Source organism: Dermacentor andersoni, chromosome 8 (assembly GCF_023375885.2).
Source record: "Dermacentor andersoni chromosome 8, qqDerAnde1_hic_scaffold, whole genome shotgun sequence".
Lineage (NCBI taxonomy): Eukaryota > Metazoa > Arthropoda > Arachnida > Ixodida > Ixodidae > Dermacentor > Dermacentor andersoni.
In genome coordinates this window covers 48309513-48325807 of record NC_092821.1, presented here as the reverse complement: position 1 = coordinate 48325807, position 16295 = coordinate 48309513, and positions in this window count along the sequence as shown.

Here is a 16295-nt window from a genome sequence, read left to right as displayed (position 1 = left end):
ACAAAGCGCTCTTTTTGAGGTAATTTACACAAATGAAAACATAATGTCACTGTTCACAAGAAACTTCCTACAGTATTTCTTAAATGTATGTACACCTTTATTAAAGTCGACTTGCATATCTCTTCTGTTTAGAGCATTGGTTATTTGAAAAGATAATGCTTGCCTTCCATAGTTGGTTCTAACTTGAGGCATTTTTCGTTTTGGGTTTCGGGTACTGTATGAACTTGAGCTGGGCACTGCGGAAATATGTAACTTGTACTTATTGATCCATTGCAATAGCTTAAAGTAGTACACCTGGTCAGCCTTCAACATGTTATATTTGGTAAATAACGGCTGTGTTCTCAGTAACTGCTTGTTGCCTTTAAAATTTTCCAGTATGCGCAAAATTTGCTTTTGTAATACATTAAGTTTGTAGTAGTTAGTAGCTGTTGTTCCCCAAGTCAAGATTCCATAGCTCATTCTAGAGTAAACCAGTCAATAGTATAGTGCCTGCTTTAAACGTTTGGGTATTAGTTGTTGTACTTTGTAAATGCACCCAATGGTGCGAGAAAGGCTTGATTTTAGTTGAATAACGTGAGTATTCCATGAGAGGTTGTGGTTGAACCAGACACCTAAAAACTTTTGTTCAGTAACCTGCTCCAGCAAGCGTCCTTCAAATCTAATGTTAACCGGGTAGCAGTCATGTTTATTAATTGGCTTAAAAATGACGTACTTTGTTTTATTTATATTTAGACTCAAGCAATTTCTTTCAAGCCATGCAGATAACTGTAATAAGTAGTCATTAACAGACGTCTCTAAACATTGCATGGTTTCTCCGGTGAAAAAAACATTAGTATCGTCTGCATACATTATTAATTGCGGGGATCCATGTATTGCTATAATATCATTTATGTAGATAAGAAAAAGTAGGGGTCCCAGAATAGAGCCCTGGGGAACGCCCTGTTGTACTTCGAGTTTGCTGGAGGACCAATTGTTAACACGTACATATTGATAACGTTTCTCTAGATAACTCCGGATTAGTTTTATTGCTACTCCTCTAATACCATATTTTTCTAATTTTCTTAACAATATATTATGTTGAACAGTGTCGAAGGCTTTGCTGAAATCTATAAATAAGCCAAGAGTGAGCAATTTTTTTTCTATATTTTCAATTATCTTATCCTTTATGTCAAGAAGAGCAATCTCTGCTGATTTGTTTGCTTGAAAGCCGTACTGAGCTTCTGTTATTACTCGGTGTTTATTAAAGAAACCGCTTAGCCTGTGATTGATGACGTATTCAAATACCTTTGAAAACACTGTCAGAACTGAAATGGGCCTATAATTATTCATGTTGGTCTCACCACCGCCTTTGTAGACAGGTGTAACTTTTGCGATCTTCAAATCATCTGGAAAATCTCCGCTAAGAAGCATCTGATTTATTATATGCGATAATGTGGTGCTTATCAAGCATACCACATGCTTAATAGGCAAAACTTTTATCCCGTCGTCTCCACAAGCGACTTGGTTTTTTAGATTTCCTATTATTGTTTCAATTTCATGAGACGTTGTAGGGGCAAGCATGATTGACTCCATCAAGCTATTTATATGTACGCAGTCACTGGAAGTGCCATGCCGTCCTGAATAAACACCTACTTTGACGAAATGCCGATTCATTGCTTCTACTAAATTGTTCCCAGTTAGAAGCACATTGTCAATGCAGATTTCCTTCACACCACAGTCAGCTTGATTTCTTGCTAATATGTTGTTTAGTAGCTTCCATTTCGTTTTGCTGTCATTTTGAACGTCTTGGAATTTAGTTTGGAAATAATTGGACATTTCGTATTTTAGATCCGAGTTCAATTTGTTTCTCAGTTGTTTGAATTCATTCAGTACGCATGGATCTCGGGTTTTAGAAAACTGTTGAAATTTCCGGTTTTTCTCTTTTATTCTTCTGTACAGCTCCCTAGTAACCCATGGTTTTCTAATCCGTTTACTTTTCTGGGCACTTTCTCGGAGCGGAAAGGCCAAATCGTAGCAATGCTGAAATTTCATCAAAAAGACCTGGTAAGCCAGTGTGGCGTTGCGTTGCTTGAACACATCATCCCAGTTCTCTTCTGCTATATAGTTATGAAACGTCATCAAGGTTTCATTAGTTATTGCTCGATACAAAATTTTTTCTTGAGGAAAAACATAATTTTTCTCGGAAGGAAAGCCCAAGCAGAACACTGGCAAATGATCGCTGATGTCATATCTGAGAACACCAGCCGTAACATTTGCATCATCTATGTTGGTAACACACACATCAAGACACGTGGCAGTATCTACTGTGACCCTGGTTGGCAGTGATATCAGATTAGAACAGGCATAGGAATTTAGTATGTCATGAAAGTCTCTTGCGCAAGGACTATCTGATATGGTGTCTATATTGATGTCACCAAGAAGCATAAATGATTTTGTTATAGTCTGTAAAGTGCGAAGAGCATTGTCGATGAAGTCGATAAATTCCATCGATTTGCCTGCTGGCGGTCTGTAGATCGCGCCAACAGTGACGTTCGACAATTTAACAAACAGGCTTTCAATAACTTGATCGCATGTAGTCAGGTCGCTCAGCACTTCATACTGTACACTCTCCTTTATAAAAATTGCTATACCACCGCCCCTATTTATATCCCTACTAAGGCTTACGCACTTGTAACCAGGAAGGTGCGGTGCCATGTCTGTGTGTGTTAGCCAAGTTTCTGTTAATACTATTGCAGAAAACTTAATGTGTAGGGACTGAAGAAGTATTTCAAGACTGTCCACTTTGTTTTTTAGGCTTCGCATGTTTATATGTATAACTGAAAATTGTTTTTCCTTGACCTGTGGTTTTGATTAAAAGTTTGGCAATCGTAGTACTGGCAATCATTTTGTCCTGCGATCATTTTTCTGAAGTGTGTCGAACAGGTGGGTACACCATTATTCTTAGTTTATGTTCTCCAGATCAGACTGTTTAGCAATTCTGATAGCTACCGAGCCCTCGTCTTTTCGAGCAAGAATTTTCCCTCCAGAGCACCACACGAACTTCCATCCCGCAGACTTTTTCTTGGCGATCGCAGCCCCCAGAAGCCTTTTGTTTAAGACGGTCAAATGTTCATTTACATATACCGGAGGAGCTTCTCCTCCGTAGTCAAGGTCTTTCGTAGTTATCCTTTGTTTTTTGCTTTTTTGCAGGATTACATTTCGCTTCGTACGCTGTACAAAACGAACCACTATGTTTTTCTCCTCCGGGTTGTGTACAGGGACGCGATGACAAACGTCAATATCTGTGTTAACGATTGGCTCGCCCAAGAAGACGCCAATTTTCTTAACGACCTCTATAGCACCTTATCGAAGTCGATCCTACCTTTATCAACCCCCTATGGGTCGGTATCCTTATAAACCGTTACCTGTCCTTATGAACCTTATCCGACAAGACCCGACGTTTATGAACTCTTATCGGTCCTTATCAACCTTATCGGACTTGATACGATCCTTATCAACCGCTATCAGTGCTTATTACCATTATTAGAATTGATCCGACCATTACAAGCCTTTATCGCTCTTTAGAACCTTATCCATCCTCGTCGAAGTACTGTCAACCATGATGAGACTACATAACCCCTCGTGGCTTCTTATTAGTGTTGTTAAGTCACTGAGTGCTTATCTGCCTCTGTTGCTTGACGTGAAACGCAGGAGCCCTCATAGAGTGACGGCATTTGGGACTGTGAAGGAACGCCCCATCGGAAGGCGCATCCAGAGACCGCCGAAACACTACGAGGATGTGGCGTGTTTGGCATTAAATTTCCGCGAAATAGGAATTTTCCTGATGTCCACAATGCACCATTTTGGCTTGACATGTGGTTCAAGAGATGGCTTTTACTCCACCATGAACAAATCTTTCATGAAATCCTTCATGGAAACAATGTTGTATGCAATATTTTCTTTGTAGCGATATGTCTTACGTGACGATCAAGTTTCCTCGTCGAATAGGCATAGAAATGCTTAGGCATTTAAAACCGCAGCATTTACAGACGGTCAGGGCATTTTTAAAACATTGTACGCGTAATGAACAAAAAGGCAATAGCACCCATAGGCTTGCGCTTAACCCATGTTCACTAAGTGCAACGTCAATCTAACTTTGTTGTTAAGACTCTTCTGTTGGATATTATTACCGTTATATCGTACCAGCACGTTGTTCAGTTAGTTGTTCTGAGAATAGGAACGCGGTTTATTTTTAGTTGTGCGTGTCTCGGTAAGATGCCATATTGCTCCTGTATCGCGCTCAGTCATGCAGGCGATGTAGCGTCTTTAGCTGCGAGTGCGGCCAGCATGGTGTTTTTGGCCAGTACACTGTCATTGTAGCTAATTGTTAGTGATGCTAAAGTGGCATGTACTCAAACGAGACGCTGGTGCGATTCGTGATTTTTATGGAAGCTCGTTACCATATTTGCCCACGTAATATAATGCCTACGTTCATTGTTTACGGAATGTCGTTTCTTTAGAGACACGTACAAAACGCTCCTGCATTAACCAAGAATCCAGAAGAACGTGCGAGAAGTGACGCCGGCAAGTTTCAGCGACTCTCGTGAGGATTTGCGGGCGGCAACGTACATTTTATCGCGCAAAACGAGATACTCGATGTGAGCGCGACCGTTATGTCGCCGACTATGACACGGCTCGTTCCTCGCGTGATGGAATATTTCTCTGTTATAACGCACAAAAACAGTCAACATGCGTCGAGCATAGGTCGTCATCGTCTTATTTCTTTCCAGCAAACTTTAGAAGAAATACGCAGGTCGTTGCCTCATGAGAAGCAATAGTATGCATCAAATTAGAAATGCGCGAAACATATACCGAGGTTCTTACCACAGAGGGCTGCAGATCAGACGTTCAGAACAGTTTGCTATGAAGCAAACGTTCAAACCTGTTCACAGAATTTCTGCGATTTACTGCCAAACGGGACACACTGCAGTTCATTGATGCTTGCGCACGAGCTGGTCGAGTTGCATTTATTGGGCAGAGCGGCAGCCAACGTTTCGAAAGCAGATATAAAACTTTGGTGGCAGATGTGCCTGACATCCATAAAACGTCGCGTGTCATTCATGTCTTTGTTGACTGTCTGAAATTGTGCGGTCAACCTCGTGACAGAGCTTTTATTAACTGTTTTATTCTTATACACATTTCACAAGCATTGCCATATGTCTCTGTATGAAACATTTTCCGAGCGTAGCAATTGAATAACAAAACTTAGCTTTATGTGACCAAGCTTTCCCTCTTATGACATCTGTTCTATTGCAATCGGTATTCTACCAAACTCCACATCGAAACGTTCTCACATACCCAGTGATTAAAGTTGTCGACTAGCTTGAGCCGCTGTAGGCGGGTACAACTTTAGAAGGCAGCGTCATTGGTCCTTCAAATGTGGATGCGCCCAAGCCTCCACCAATGGCCGTGCACTCCAGAATGACGTCATTAGCCGTACGGCCGGTGTCACCTCCGACAGAGAACATGGCTACCCGTGCTTCGAAGAGGGCCGAGTCGTGTCAGCTGTGTGCGTCTCCCACTCCTCAGAGTGGATTCCCGAGCTGTTTGTGGTGGTGTATCATGCCGGAACTGTTATTGAGTTCACGATCCGCAATTCGCCCCACGTGCGTTTGTTCTGAGCCGTGATACGGCGAAGAAAGATTGCAGAGAGCATCCGTGAGGCTGCACTGCGCGTCATCTGAAAACATGATCTCGCGGCAACACACTGCTACAAACAAATATCCTGTGTGTTTGATTCACGGTGTTTTGTTTTGCTCCAAGTAAGTTTGCCAAAGTATGCGACGTGCTTCGAGTGGCGGATGTGTTGGTGTACCCTGTCGCTATGTTTTTCGTGGAACGTGAAGTGATCGAGCAAAACCATTCTATGAAGACCTGAGAAAAATGTACGCGGATAAAACAAACCCGCGAGTGTCTGAACAGAAAAGATTTGCGAAAGCAACCTTCAACACAGATTCGTTGCTGTCACCTCAGCGCGCGAACTGTCGTTGGCAGCAGTGTAATAAGAAGGCTGAGCGTCTAGTAGTGCTGCTAGAGCGTTGTGCGGCACCGTCACTTCATGTATATCCACTAACGCTAACAATCAGTGATTAACGCGCTGCATGAGCGAATGTCACTGAATAAGTAACGGCCAGATGTTTGGTCGACTTGTTTGTTTCCTTAAGGTCACCCCCAGTACCAAGTGGCGTGAAATTATGGCCGTTAAACTGGTGCCATTACAAAGAAGCTTAGCATAAATTAGCGTCGCTGTGTGGCGTGGTGTGACAATATCCAGCTGTGCACAATCACGTAAAAAGTGTGCTTCCATCGCGTTATATGATTTCCTACAACACAGCTCTGTGCTGCTTTTCAATTTTCGATATATGTTGGCAATGAAAATTCTTGTTACAGTGTTAAAGCAACGCTGCAAAAATATTATGCGGCTTGGTAGGCACAGTAGCTACGCCCATTCACAATTTCATTAACTCGTCTTATTCAAAGCACCGTGTCCTCCGATGAGCACGGGCGGCCTCTTCAATCTTATTGTAAAGGCTTTCTGTCTCGTGTACCTCGTCTTCTCTATCTGCATTGCGCCGTGTTTTTTCTGAATATACTGTCGTTGCTTCTTGTGATGTTGCCGCAATGAAATTACCCAACTTGCACAAAAAAAAGTTCCATCAACTATGGCAACAGAAATGTTTACAGATGCGTTATGTTAAAAGCATCACATGAGTTGCACAGTAACTTCGTCTCTTACCTCTGTTCATGTTTCTATGCATCAGTGCATGCGGCAGCTCGCCAGAAGTGCAGATGAAATGATTCCATACTGTGAAGCAACGCCTTGCTATTTTGATGCTTTTTTCTCCCTTCCAGTCTTAGCAAACAGATGGTTTCGCTACCCATAACATAGTGGTACACATTTTAAACACGGTTAACTGTGCAGTGGGGTGTCATTTCCTGTCTCATGCTTTCATCAATACTAAGGCATTCTTCAGAGAATGGAGCCCAGTGTGCAGTGGACTGACAGTTTCTGCAACTTTCATCATTTATTACTTCACCAATTTCATTGTCTGAATCGGGCTGTCGCTTTGCCTACGGCTTGCGCAATGAACGAAATGCGTCAATAAAACCTACTTTACTCACCATTTTCCGGCACAGAGACACTATACAATAGTGGGAGAAAAGCTATTCAGCGTTAATTGTGCCTGCATTCGCATTACCTGACCGAATCAGATAAACAAACAATACAACCACTATGATATGACTGCGCTTTGAAGCAGACTGCCAACGTTGCCTTTCAAGCATACCCAGACTACTGCTATTTCACCATGGGGCCCGTGAAGCTCGACATTGGCCGCTCGAATGAGTATTTTCGATCCTCACTAAGCTAATCATGTTTTATGATATAAATGTTGTCTTATTTGAATTACTTGCCTCAGCGAGATAACAACTACAAACAATTCTACCATATGTGCTTTGAATGAATGTGCTTTGCGTGCAAGCTGCTAAGAGTAGCTGTGGATTTTGCGTTGACTGCTGCTATTTCACCAACAATGGCTATGACGTCACTTCGATTTCAACTCCAGACTTCTAGCGGTGCTTTTCGAGCATGCCCCAACTACCGCTATTTCACCACGGGGCCCCTCAAGCGCGACGATGACTGCCCGAATGGATCAAATCAAATCAATCAAATCAAAATTTTATTCAACTTCATTTGGTACATAGGTTTTCATTTCCTGTCCAACCTAAGCACAGCGTGCGTCTTGGTTGTTCAGGCAGCGCAGTGAATCACCGAATGTGTACCACAATACAACGAAGTAAGGCGTACTAGTACTTACTAAGCATATTATACAAAATTATAGAGACACAATGAGTACAACTCGAGCCAAATTAAAACTATGTAAATAAATAAATAAAGGACTACATAATGGCTTGACAATGAGCCATATCACAACTGACAGAACATCTAAGGAGCAAACCAAGGAAAGCAACCTTCTACATGCAAGAGGCCATCAGTGATTCATCTACAAAGATGAGCACCATTTCCTTATTGATTTTGTCATTTTTCATTTAGTTTTGAAATTTCCAAGCGCTTCTCCAAGTTCATTAAATATCTGTGGCACGTAATATCCCCTTATTTTTTTCAGGTAATGTGTAAAGCATGGTGGCTTAATGTATATTTCTGTCTTTCTTAGGGCAACATTTTTCTGGACAGGTACTTTGAAATCCTTTGCATAGTAATGACGTGTTAGCACAGTGTAATAAAATAGTTCACGCATTTCCAGTATGCCAAGCCTATTGTATTGTTTCTCCTTGTCAGCCTGTTGCCGCATAGTTCCGTAGGTTACGCTGTTTACTATTCTTTTAATTATGTGGTTGATGGCTCCCATTTTGTGATCAGAACAAGTTCCATAGAACGTAATACTGTAGGTTATAACAGATTGAGCCAGCGCCATGTATATGGTGCGCCTCATGTACATCGAAGTTTTACCTTTTAGGTTGTACATCATCGCAGACACAGCTCTAAGCCTGTTCATGATCTTTCCATGTTATATGCTCTTCAAATATTATTCTGAGATACCTGATTGCATGTTCAAATGGTATTGCATTACATGTGTATGGAGCGCAATGCGAGTTATATAAAAAGAGAGACTTCCTTAGGAGAATTCCTTTGTGTGGGTTTCTAAAACAGATAAGCTTTGTTTTTTGCCAATTTAAATGTATTGAATTTTGCGTCAGCAAGTCTATTACCCAGCAAACATCCTGTTGAAACACTTTGCACCGAAGTTCTAGATCAGTGAGTTATAGTGCTAATGCTGTGTCCTCTGCATACTTGAAGATCCTTGATCCTAAATAAAAAAAAAACAGTTCAGAGATGTAGATATTAAATAGTAATGGGGCCAGAGTACTTCCTTGTGGAACACCGAATTTTATTGCTTTAAATTGACTGCATTTGTTTTCAATTCTAACTCACTGTATCTGTCTGTGAAATATTCCTCAAGGAATTGATGAAATTGGCCCCTGAAGCCTAAGTAGACCAGCTTTTGCAACAACAAGGCGTGATCAAGAGTATCAAATGCCGTTGATAGGTCTAAATACAATGCTAGCATAAGGTGATTGTTCTCTATTGCGGTGTTAACGTAATCCGAGAATTCTTCTAAGAGCGTAGTTGTGTTCCGGTCCTTCGTGAACCCATATTGTGCCGGGTTGTTTAATGAACATTTATCACAGAAAGACTGCATAACGGGTACCACGTGCTTTTCCAAAATGTGCGGAAGGGCAGGTATAAAGAAATCGGTCTATAGTTTGCGCAGTCACTTTTCTTGCCACTTTTGTACACAGGTCTCACTATCGAAATTTTCAATTCTTTGGGCATCATTCCGGTTTCTAATATTCCGTTTCGTATTTTGAGAATCACACATTTTAGTTTGTTAATGTTGTAGCACAGATCTTCTACGCGGATCTTATCAAAACCTGGTGGTTTGAACATCTTCAAGGAAGGCGTCGTCATCCTCATCATCTTGCGGCGGCGGGCCAATGGGGGCACGTGATAGGCAATCAGCATCTGAGTGTTTTCGTCCGGACTTGTATGTTACAGTGATGTCGTATTCTTGTAGTCTGAGGCTCCACCGTGCCAGCCGTCCTGAAGGGTCCTTTAAGTTAGCTAGCCAACACAACGTGTGATGATCGCTGACCACTTTGAATGGCCTGCCATATAGGTAAGGACGGAATTTCGCTGTAGCCCAAACTATGGCGAGGTATTCCTTTTCGGTTGTAGAATAATTGTCTTCAGCTTTTGAAAACGACCGGCTAGCGTAAGCTATCACGTGTTCATGTCCATCTTTTCTCTGGACTAGGACGGCACCGAGGCCTAGGCTACTGGCCTCGGTGCTATCGCTATCGGCGTGCTCGTCGAAGTGCGCAAGTACGGGCGGCGACTGCATGCGTCGTTTGAGTTCTTGAAATGCGTCGGCCTGCGGTGTTTCCCACTTGAACTCGACGTCACATTTAGTTAGCTGTGTCAGCGGCTCAGCGATGCGTGAAAAGTCCTTGACAAATCGCCTGTAGTAGGCACACATGCCAAGAAATCTACGCACTGCCTTCTTGTCGTTGGGCTGCGGGAACTTTGCGATGGCAGCTGTCTTCTGTGGGTCGGGGCAGACTCCAGAATTGCTTATTACGTGGCCTAGGAACAGAAGCTCATGGTAAGCGAAGCGGCACTTTTCTGGCTTCGTGAGCCCTCATGACTTGATGGCATCTAGTACTGTTGTAAGCCGTTTAAGATGATCGTCGAAATTTCCCGCAAAGACAACGACGTCATCCAAGTTAACGAGAGAGGTTTGCCACTTCAATCCTGCTAAAACGGTGTTCATCACGCGCTGCAACGTTGCAGGCGCCGAGCACAGCCCAAATGGCATAACCTTGAACTTATAGAGGCCATCTGGGGTGATGAAGGCAGTTTTTTCGCGATCTCTTTCGTCGACTTCTATTTGCCAATAGCTAAACTTGAGGTCCATCGACGAGAAGTATTTAGTGTTGCAGGGCCGATCCAATGCGTCGTCTATCCGTGGGAGGGGCTATACGTCCTTCTTTGTGATCTTGTTCAGACGACGATAATCGACGCAGAAACGTAGGGTTCCATCCTTTTTCTTCACCAGGACAACAGGGGGATACCCACGGGCTTTTCGACGGCTGGATGATGTCGTCGCGCAGCATTTCGTCGACTTGTTCTCTTATAGCTTGACGTTCTCGCGGCGAAACTCGGTAAGGGCTCTGGCGGAGTGGTCGAGCGCACTCCTCGATGAGTATGCGATGCTTGGCGACTGGTGTTTGTCGAATCCTCGATGACGTCGAAAAGCAGCCTTTGTATCGTCGGAGAAGACTTCTGAGCTGCTGTTGCTTAATCACGGGGAGACTTGGATTATAGTCGTAGTCTGGTTCGGGAACCATGGTCATCGGGGTAGATGCGGCGGAATCCGAGAGGACAAACCCATTACTGGTTTCCAGAATTTCCTCGATGTACGCGATCGTCGTGCCCTGGTCGAAGGGCTTGAACTCCTGGCTGAAGTTTGTCAGCAACACTTCAGTTTTCCCTCCATGCAGTCGAGCGATCCCTCTTGCGACGCAAATTTCACGGTCTAGCAGTAGACATTCGTCGCCTTCGATGACCCCTTCTACGTCAGCGAGTGTTTCGGTGCCGACCGAAATAACAATGCTGGAGCGAGGCGGGATGCTCACTTGATCTTCGAACACACTCAAGTCGTGGTGACTACGAGGGCTATCCGGTGGTATTGCTTTATCTTCCGACAGCGTTATTGACTTCGACTTCAGGTCGATGATTGCGTCGTGTTGGTTCAGGAAGTGCATACCGAGAATGAAGTCTCGTGAACACTGTTGGAGGATAACGAAGGTGGCAGGGTAAGTCCGGTCATGAATGGTTATTCTTGCCATGCAGATTCCAGTCGGCGTCATGAGGTGTCCTCCAGCGCTCCGAATTTGAGGGCCTTCCCATGCGGTCTTAACTTTCTTCAATTGGGAGGCGATGTGTCCACTCATTACGGAGTAATCAACCCCTGCGTCCACTAAGGCGGTAACTGCGTGGCCGTCGAGAAGCACGTCGAGGTCAGTGGTTCTTTGTCTGGCGTTGCAGTTAGGTCTTGGCGTCGGATCACGGCTGCGTCGTGTTGAACTGAAGTTGGAACGTCGCGTCGTCAGGTCGCCTTTCATCGATGTAGTCTTGGCTTCCTGACTTCGTCGGGACGGCGGCGTGTCGTTATTATGTCGTTGAGATGGTCTCTTCGGTGTCTTCGTTGGCGGCGGAGGATCTTCGTCAGTTCGACGAACAGCAACCGCACCTCAATTGGTTGCTGCTTTTAGTTTACCAGATATGGGCACGCTGACCGGCCCCGGGCTAGGCCAGTGTATGGTCGGCGCTGCGGCGACAGGTAGCGGCCTGGTGACGGTGAACGGGGCAGTCGTCGAGGGCTCCACTGAGTAGCGGGGAAGTAGTCGGCGATGTCACGAGGACGTTCACCTTCCCGAGGGCGCGGTGCGTCGACGGCGAACCCTCGCAATCCCAGGTCGCGGTATGGGCATCGGCGGTACACATGGCCGGCTTCGCCGCAGTGGTAGCAGAGCGGGCGGTGGTTGGGGGCTGGCCAAATGTCCGTCTTCCTCGCGTATCTGCGCTGGGCGAAGGGTGGGCGTGCGCGCGGCGGCGGCGGTCGACGACGGAATTGCGGCGTTACAGGGCCCTGGCGTTGTCGCGGAGTGGAATTGCAGTGAAACACGTTGTGGGGCTAGTTGGTGCATAGCTTTCAATAGGTGAAGCGCCAATAGTGACGGCACACAAGAAGGAATACACACAGGACAAGGCGCCTTGTCTTGTCTGTATTCCTTCTTGTGTGCCGTCACTATTGGCGCTTCACCTATTGAAAGCGGAGGGGAACCTTGACGGCGTGCGACGGCGGCGTAGGTCATCGCTTCCGGCTGAGGTTGCCGTGATCCTGGTTGCACCTCAAGGCCTCCAAGCGATCGCTGAACATCTTCTTTGACGATTTCAGCGATTGGATCTACTTGGGACTGCAACCTTGGGTAGAACTTCTGCAGCTTCTCCCATACGACCGCTCTTATAGTCTCGCGTAGATCGTCGGTAGCCAGTGATTGAACCCCGGCGTAGTTTGTAGAGTTCGTGCGGCTATCGAATTGCCGGTTACGCATCTCGAGTGTCTTCTCGATGCTGGTGGCCTCGCGAAGAAACTCGTCGACGGTCTTCGGTGGGCTTCGTACCATTCCGGCAAAAAGTTCCTCTGTCACACCACGCATGAGTAGGCGGACTTTCTTCTCCTCGGACATTTCGGGGTCGGCGTGACGGAATAGACGGCTCATTTCCTCCGTGATTATCGCGGTTGTTTCATTAAGTAGCTGCACCCGGGTTTCCAATAGCGCTTGGGCTCGTTCTCGGCGTACGACGCTTGCGAATGTCTGCAGGAAGCCGCTTCGGAACAGGTCCCAGGTCGCCAAGGTGGCTTCGCGGTTCTCGAACCACGTCCTGGCAGCGTCCTCCAATGCAAAGAAGACATGCCGCAGTTTGTCGTCACTGTTCCAGCTGTTAAACATAGCGTCCCTCTCATAGGTTTCCAGCCAGCTTTCTGGGTCCTAAAATGTGGAACCGCGGAACGTCGGTGGTTCCCTGGGCTGCTGCAGCACGATGGGGGACGCTGGGGCTGACATTGGGGTTGCCTTGGCCACAATCTTCTTGGTCTTCTCGGGTAGAAGTCCGTGCTCTGGGGGCAGCTGTTGAAGACGGCGGCTTGCTCGATCGTCCGGGACTACGTTGGTGTTCGCTTTGCGGTCCGGGCTTGGATCACGGCTTGTCGGGGGCGTCCCGTACATGAAAGAAAAGCACCTCCACAAGATCTCACGTGGTGGTGACGTTGAAGAACACAGTAGCAATACTGTGAACGAGAAAGCTAACTTTTATTGGGCGAACCTGTGCCCACAACACTGGCTACACTTATAGCACAACGATAGCGGCGAACACGGTCGGCGATTCTCGAAAATCTGATCAACGGGTCAAGCACGTCGGCTTTTATACATCAATCGTCGAATGTTCCAGACTAATCGTTGGGACCCACGTGCCTTCCACAAAGTTCTACACCATTCGCGTGAGGCGATGAAATCAGATAGGATAAGGTTCGGCGACAACAGAAAGCGGATAGAAACATCGATAACTTTCCAGAAACTTCGGATACTTGCAGGCGCGTCCCGCGCTGTGCGATAACATTTGTTAGGCGGCAAAACGTGGTCGCCCGATAAAGATAAGTACACGTGTCAATACTAAATGCTAGCCACATATTATTAAAAAAAATTATGGGGTTTTACGTGCCAAAACCACTTTCTGATTATGAGGCACGCCGTAGTGGAGGACTCCGGAAATTTCGACCACCTGGGGTTCTTTAACGTGCACCTAAATCTAAGTACACGGGTGTTTTCGCATTTCGCCCCCATCGAAATGCGGCCGCCGTCGCCGGGATTCGATCCCGCGACCTTGTGCTCAGCAGCCTAACACCATAGCCACTGAGCAACCACGGCGGGTGCCACATATTATTGCAATGCATTTACAAAAATATATATTGATCTGTCATTGAGAATGCAGCAGTTATATTCTGACTTTGTGACACTGGAAATGAATGGCACGCATAATGTCTTACCTGCGATTACTTTTGTCTCAGCCACAGAGAGCTTCTGATCCAGGTGTCCATGGTGGCTCTTCTGAAACACTACAAAGACTTTGTTATCCCTTTCTCTTAGCTCAAGCATTGCAAAGTAATGTATGCCTATTTTGCTACTGCCTTGCACTTTAATCTGACGTTTACGATGCTTTGTAGGGAGTTCTATATGTGTCCCGGAGCGGGGACAATTTAGATACTGCCTGAACACTCCTGGCGAATTTTCTTTTCTTCCAGTAGATACAAAATATGGCTGCAAGTCTTGCCCTCCACATTTTCTTTCCAGGACAGGAAATCTGAAATAAAGGCAGTAGAAACATCAACACATGTATCTTGCGATTGCATTCCACTGAGTCGTTACAAAGGGTAAAAATTGAAACCTATGCTCTAAAGGTTCTGATCCAAGCATCATACAAGCACGTTGCAGTAATAGCAGCAACTTTGATGGTATGACATTTATGGGTCCATTGCATTGCTAAAAGTTGCACGCACAACAGCTCTCATGCTTTTTTTCTATGAAAAACTTCTTTATAAAATGTAGAGTGTAGGATGTTGTGGTTACAAACCTCTTGCTAGTACCTTTCTAGTACATTTACAGTGTTTGGTAGCAAATGTAGACAAATAAATGTTCCGACATTTGTTGCAGCGACTTTCTTTTTCTCTTACACATTACTCAGTAAAAAAATTATGGGGTTTTACGAGCCAAAACCACCATCCGATTATGAGGAGCGCCGTAGAGGGGAACTCCGGAATAATTTGGACTACCTGGGGTTCTTTAACGCACATCTAAATCTGAGCACACGGGTGTTCTCGCATTCGCCATCATCGAAATGCAGCCGCCGTTCCCGGGATTCGATCGCGCGCGCGTCGGCGTATTACGGACGAGACTTTAGAACACGTGGCCGTAAAATACACAGTAATAAGCATTGCTGGCACACCTGGGAGCTTTCCTAAGAGCTGTGTGCACATCGTGGCAACGCCAATTTATTTCAGTCACACACATTTTCAGGATGGTTAACTGTTTAAGTCTGGCGACGTCTACGTAAAATTCTGTACGCACTTCATTTTGCATTTGTGACAAGTTACATGGAACTACGTGCACACCAAATACTCGCGCATGCTCGAACCGTTACAGAAATAGCACATTGTGTCAAAAAGTTTAGTGTAGGGGCGAAAGGACCACATGTCAAACATTATGCTTTTTGGCAAGTATAATCGAGCGAGGTTTCTTACCTTCATACGTGTCAAACGTTAATGTCTCCACTTCCACTTGAAAGTTATGCTTACTCTCGTGGTGTTGCCGCAAGTCGCGAAGCGTTGCCAAAATCTTGGGACACAAATCACATGCGAGGGTTCGTTTCTTACTGGGCATATTGGCCTCTGCCTGTACGAAATTCTGCAAAGCTGCTACTCCGTGAAGATTACTTATGTGCTTTTTTTTAAATTACTGCAATTAGAAGAAGTATTGTCGCAAAATTTGCAACAATGCATCACGACGCGCAAAGTAGACAAAGGGGTCCTAGGCATAGCGCTTTCACAGCTGTCCATTTCAGTGCGCAAGGCAAGAATGACGGCGGCGCACATGGGCGACAGCATGTGAAGCTCTATGCACAGCGTACTCTAGGGATGCATTGCCAAGGGCTGCTTTATTTTCCATGTTTCTTGAAGCGAAAAATTCCCTGGAACATGGTGTTTCGAGGGTACTTTCAACCGCCCAATGAAAACGAGGATCAGTCTCCTGTGGATACGGCCTCCGCTAACCGGCCGTCCTGCTTATGACGTCAGTCTAGAGTGCGCACTCATTGGTGGAGGCTCATGCGCATCCGCGTCCCAGGAGTAAACGCCCGACTATAGGTGATTGACCAAGCTAGACTAAACTTTTGAAATAGACGCTTGGGGCAGTTCTTCTGGCACAGCCTGCGCACACCCTTTGCTTCGGAAATAATCGGCTTGCTCCGGCGGACGCTGCTTCTTCGTTCGCGTCACCAGCGTACATTCGAGCTGTCGAAGCGCTCAGCCTTGGACCACGGCGAACCACGGTCATCC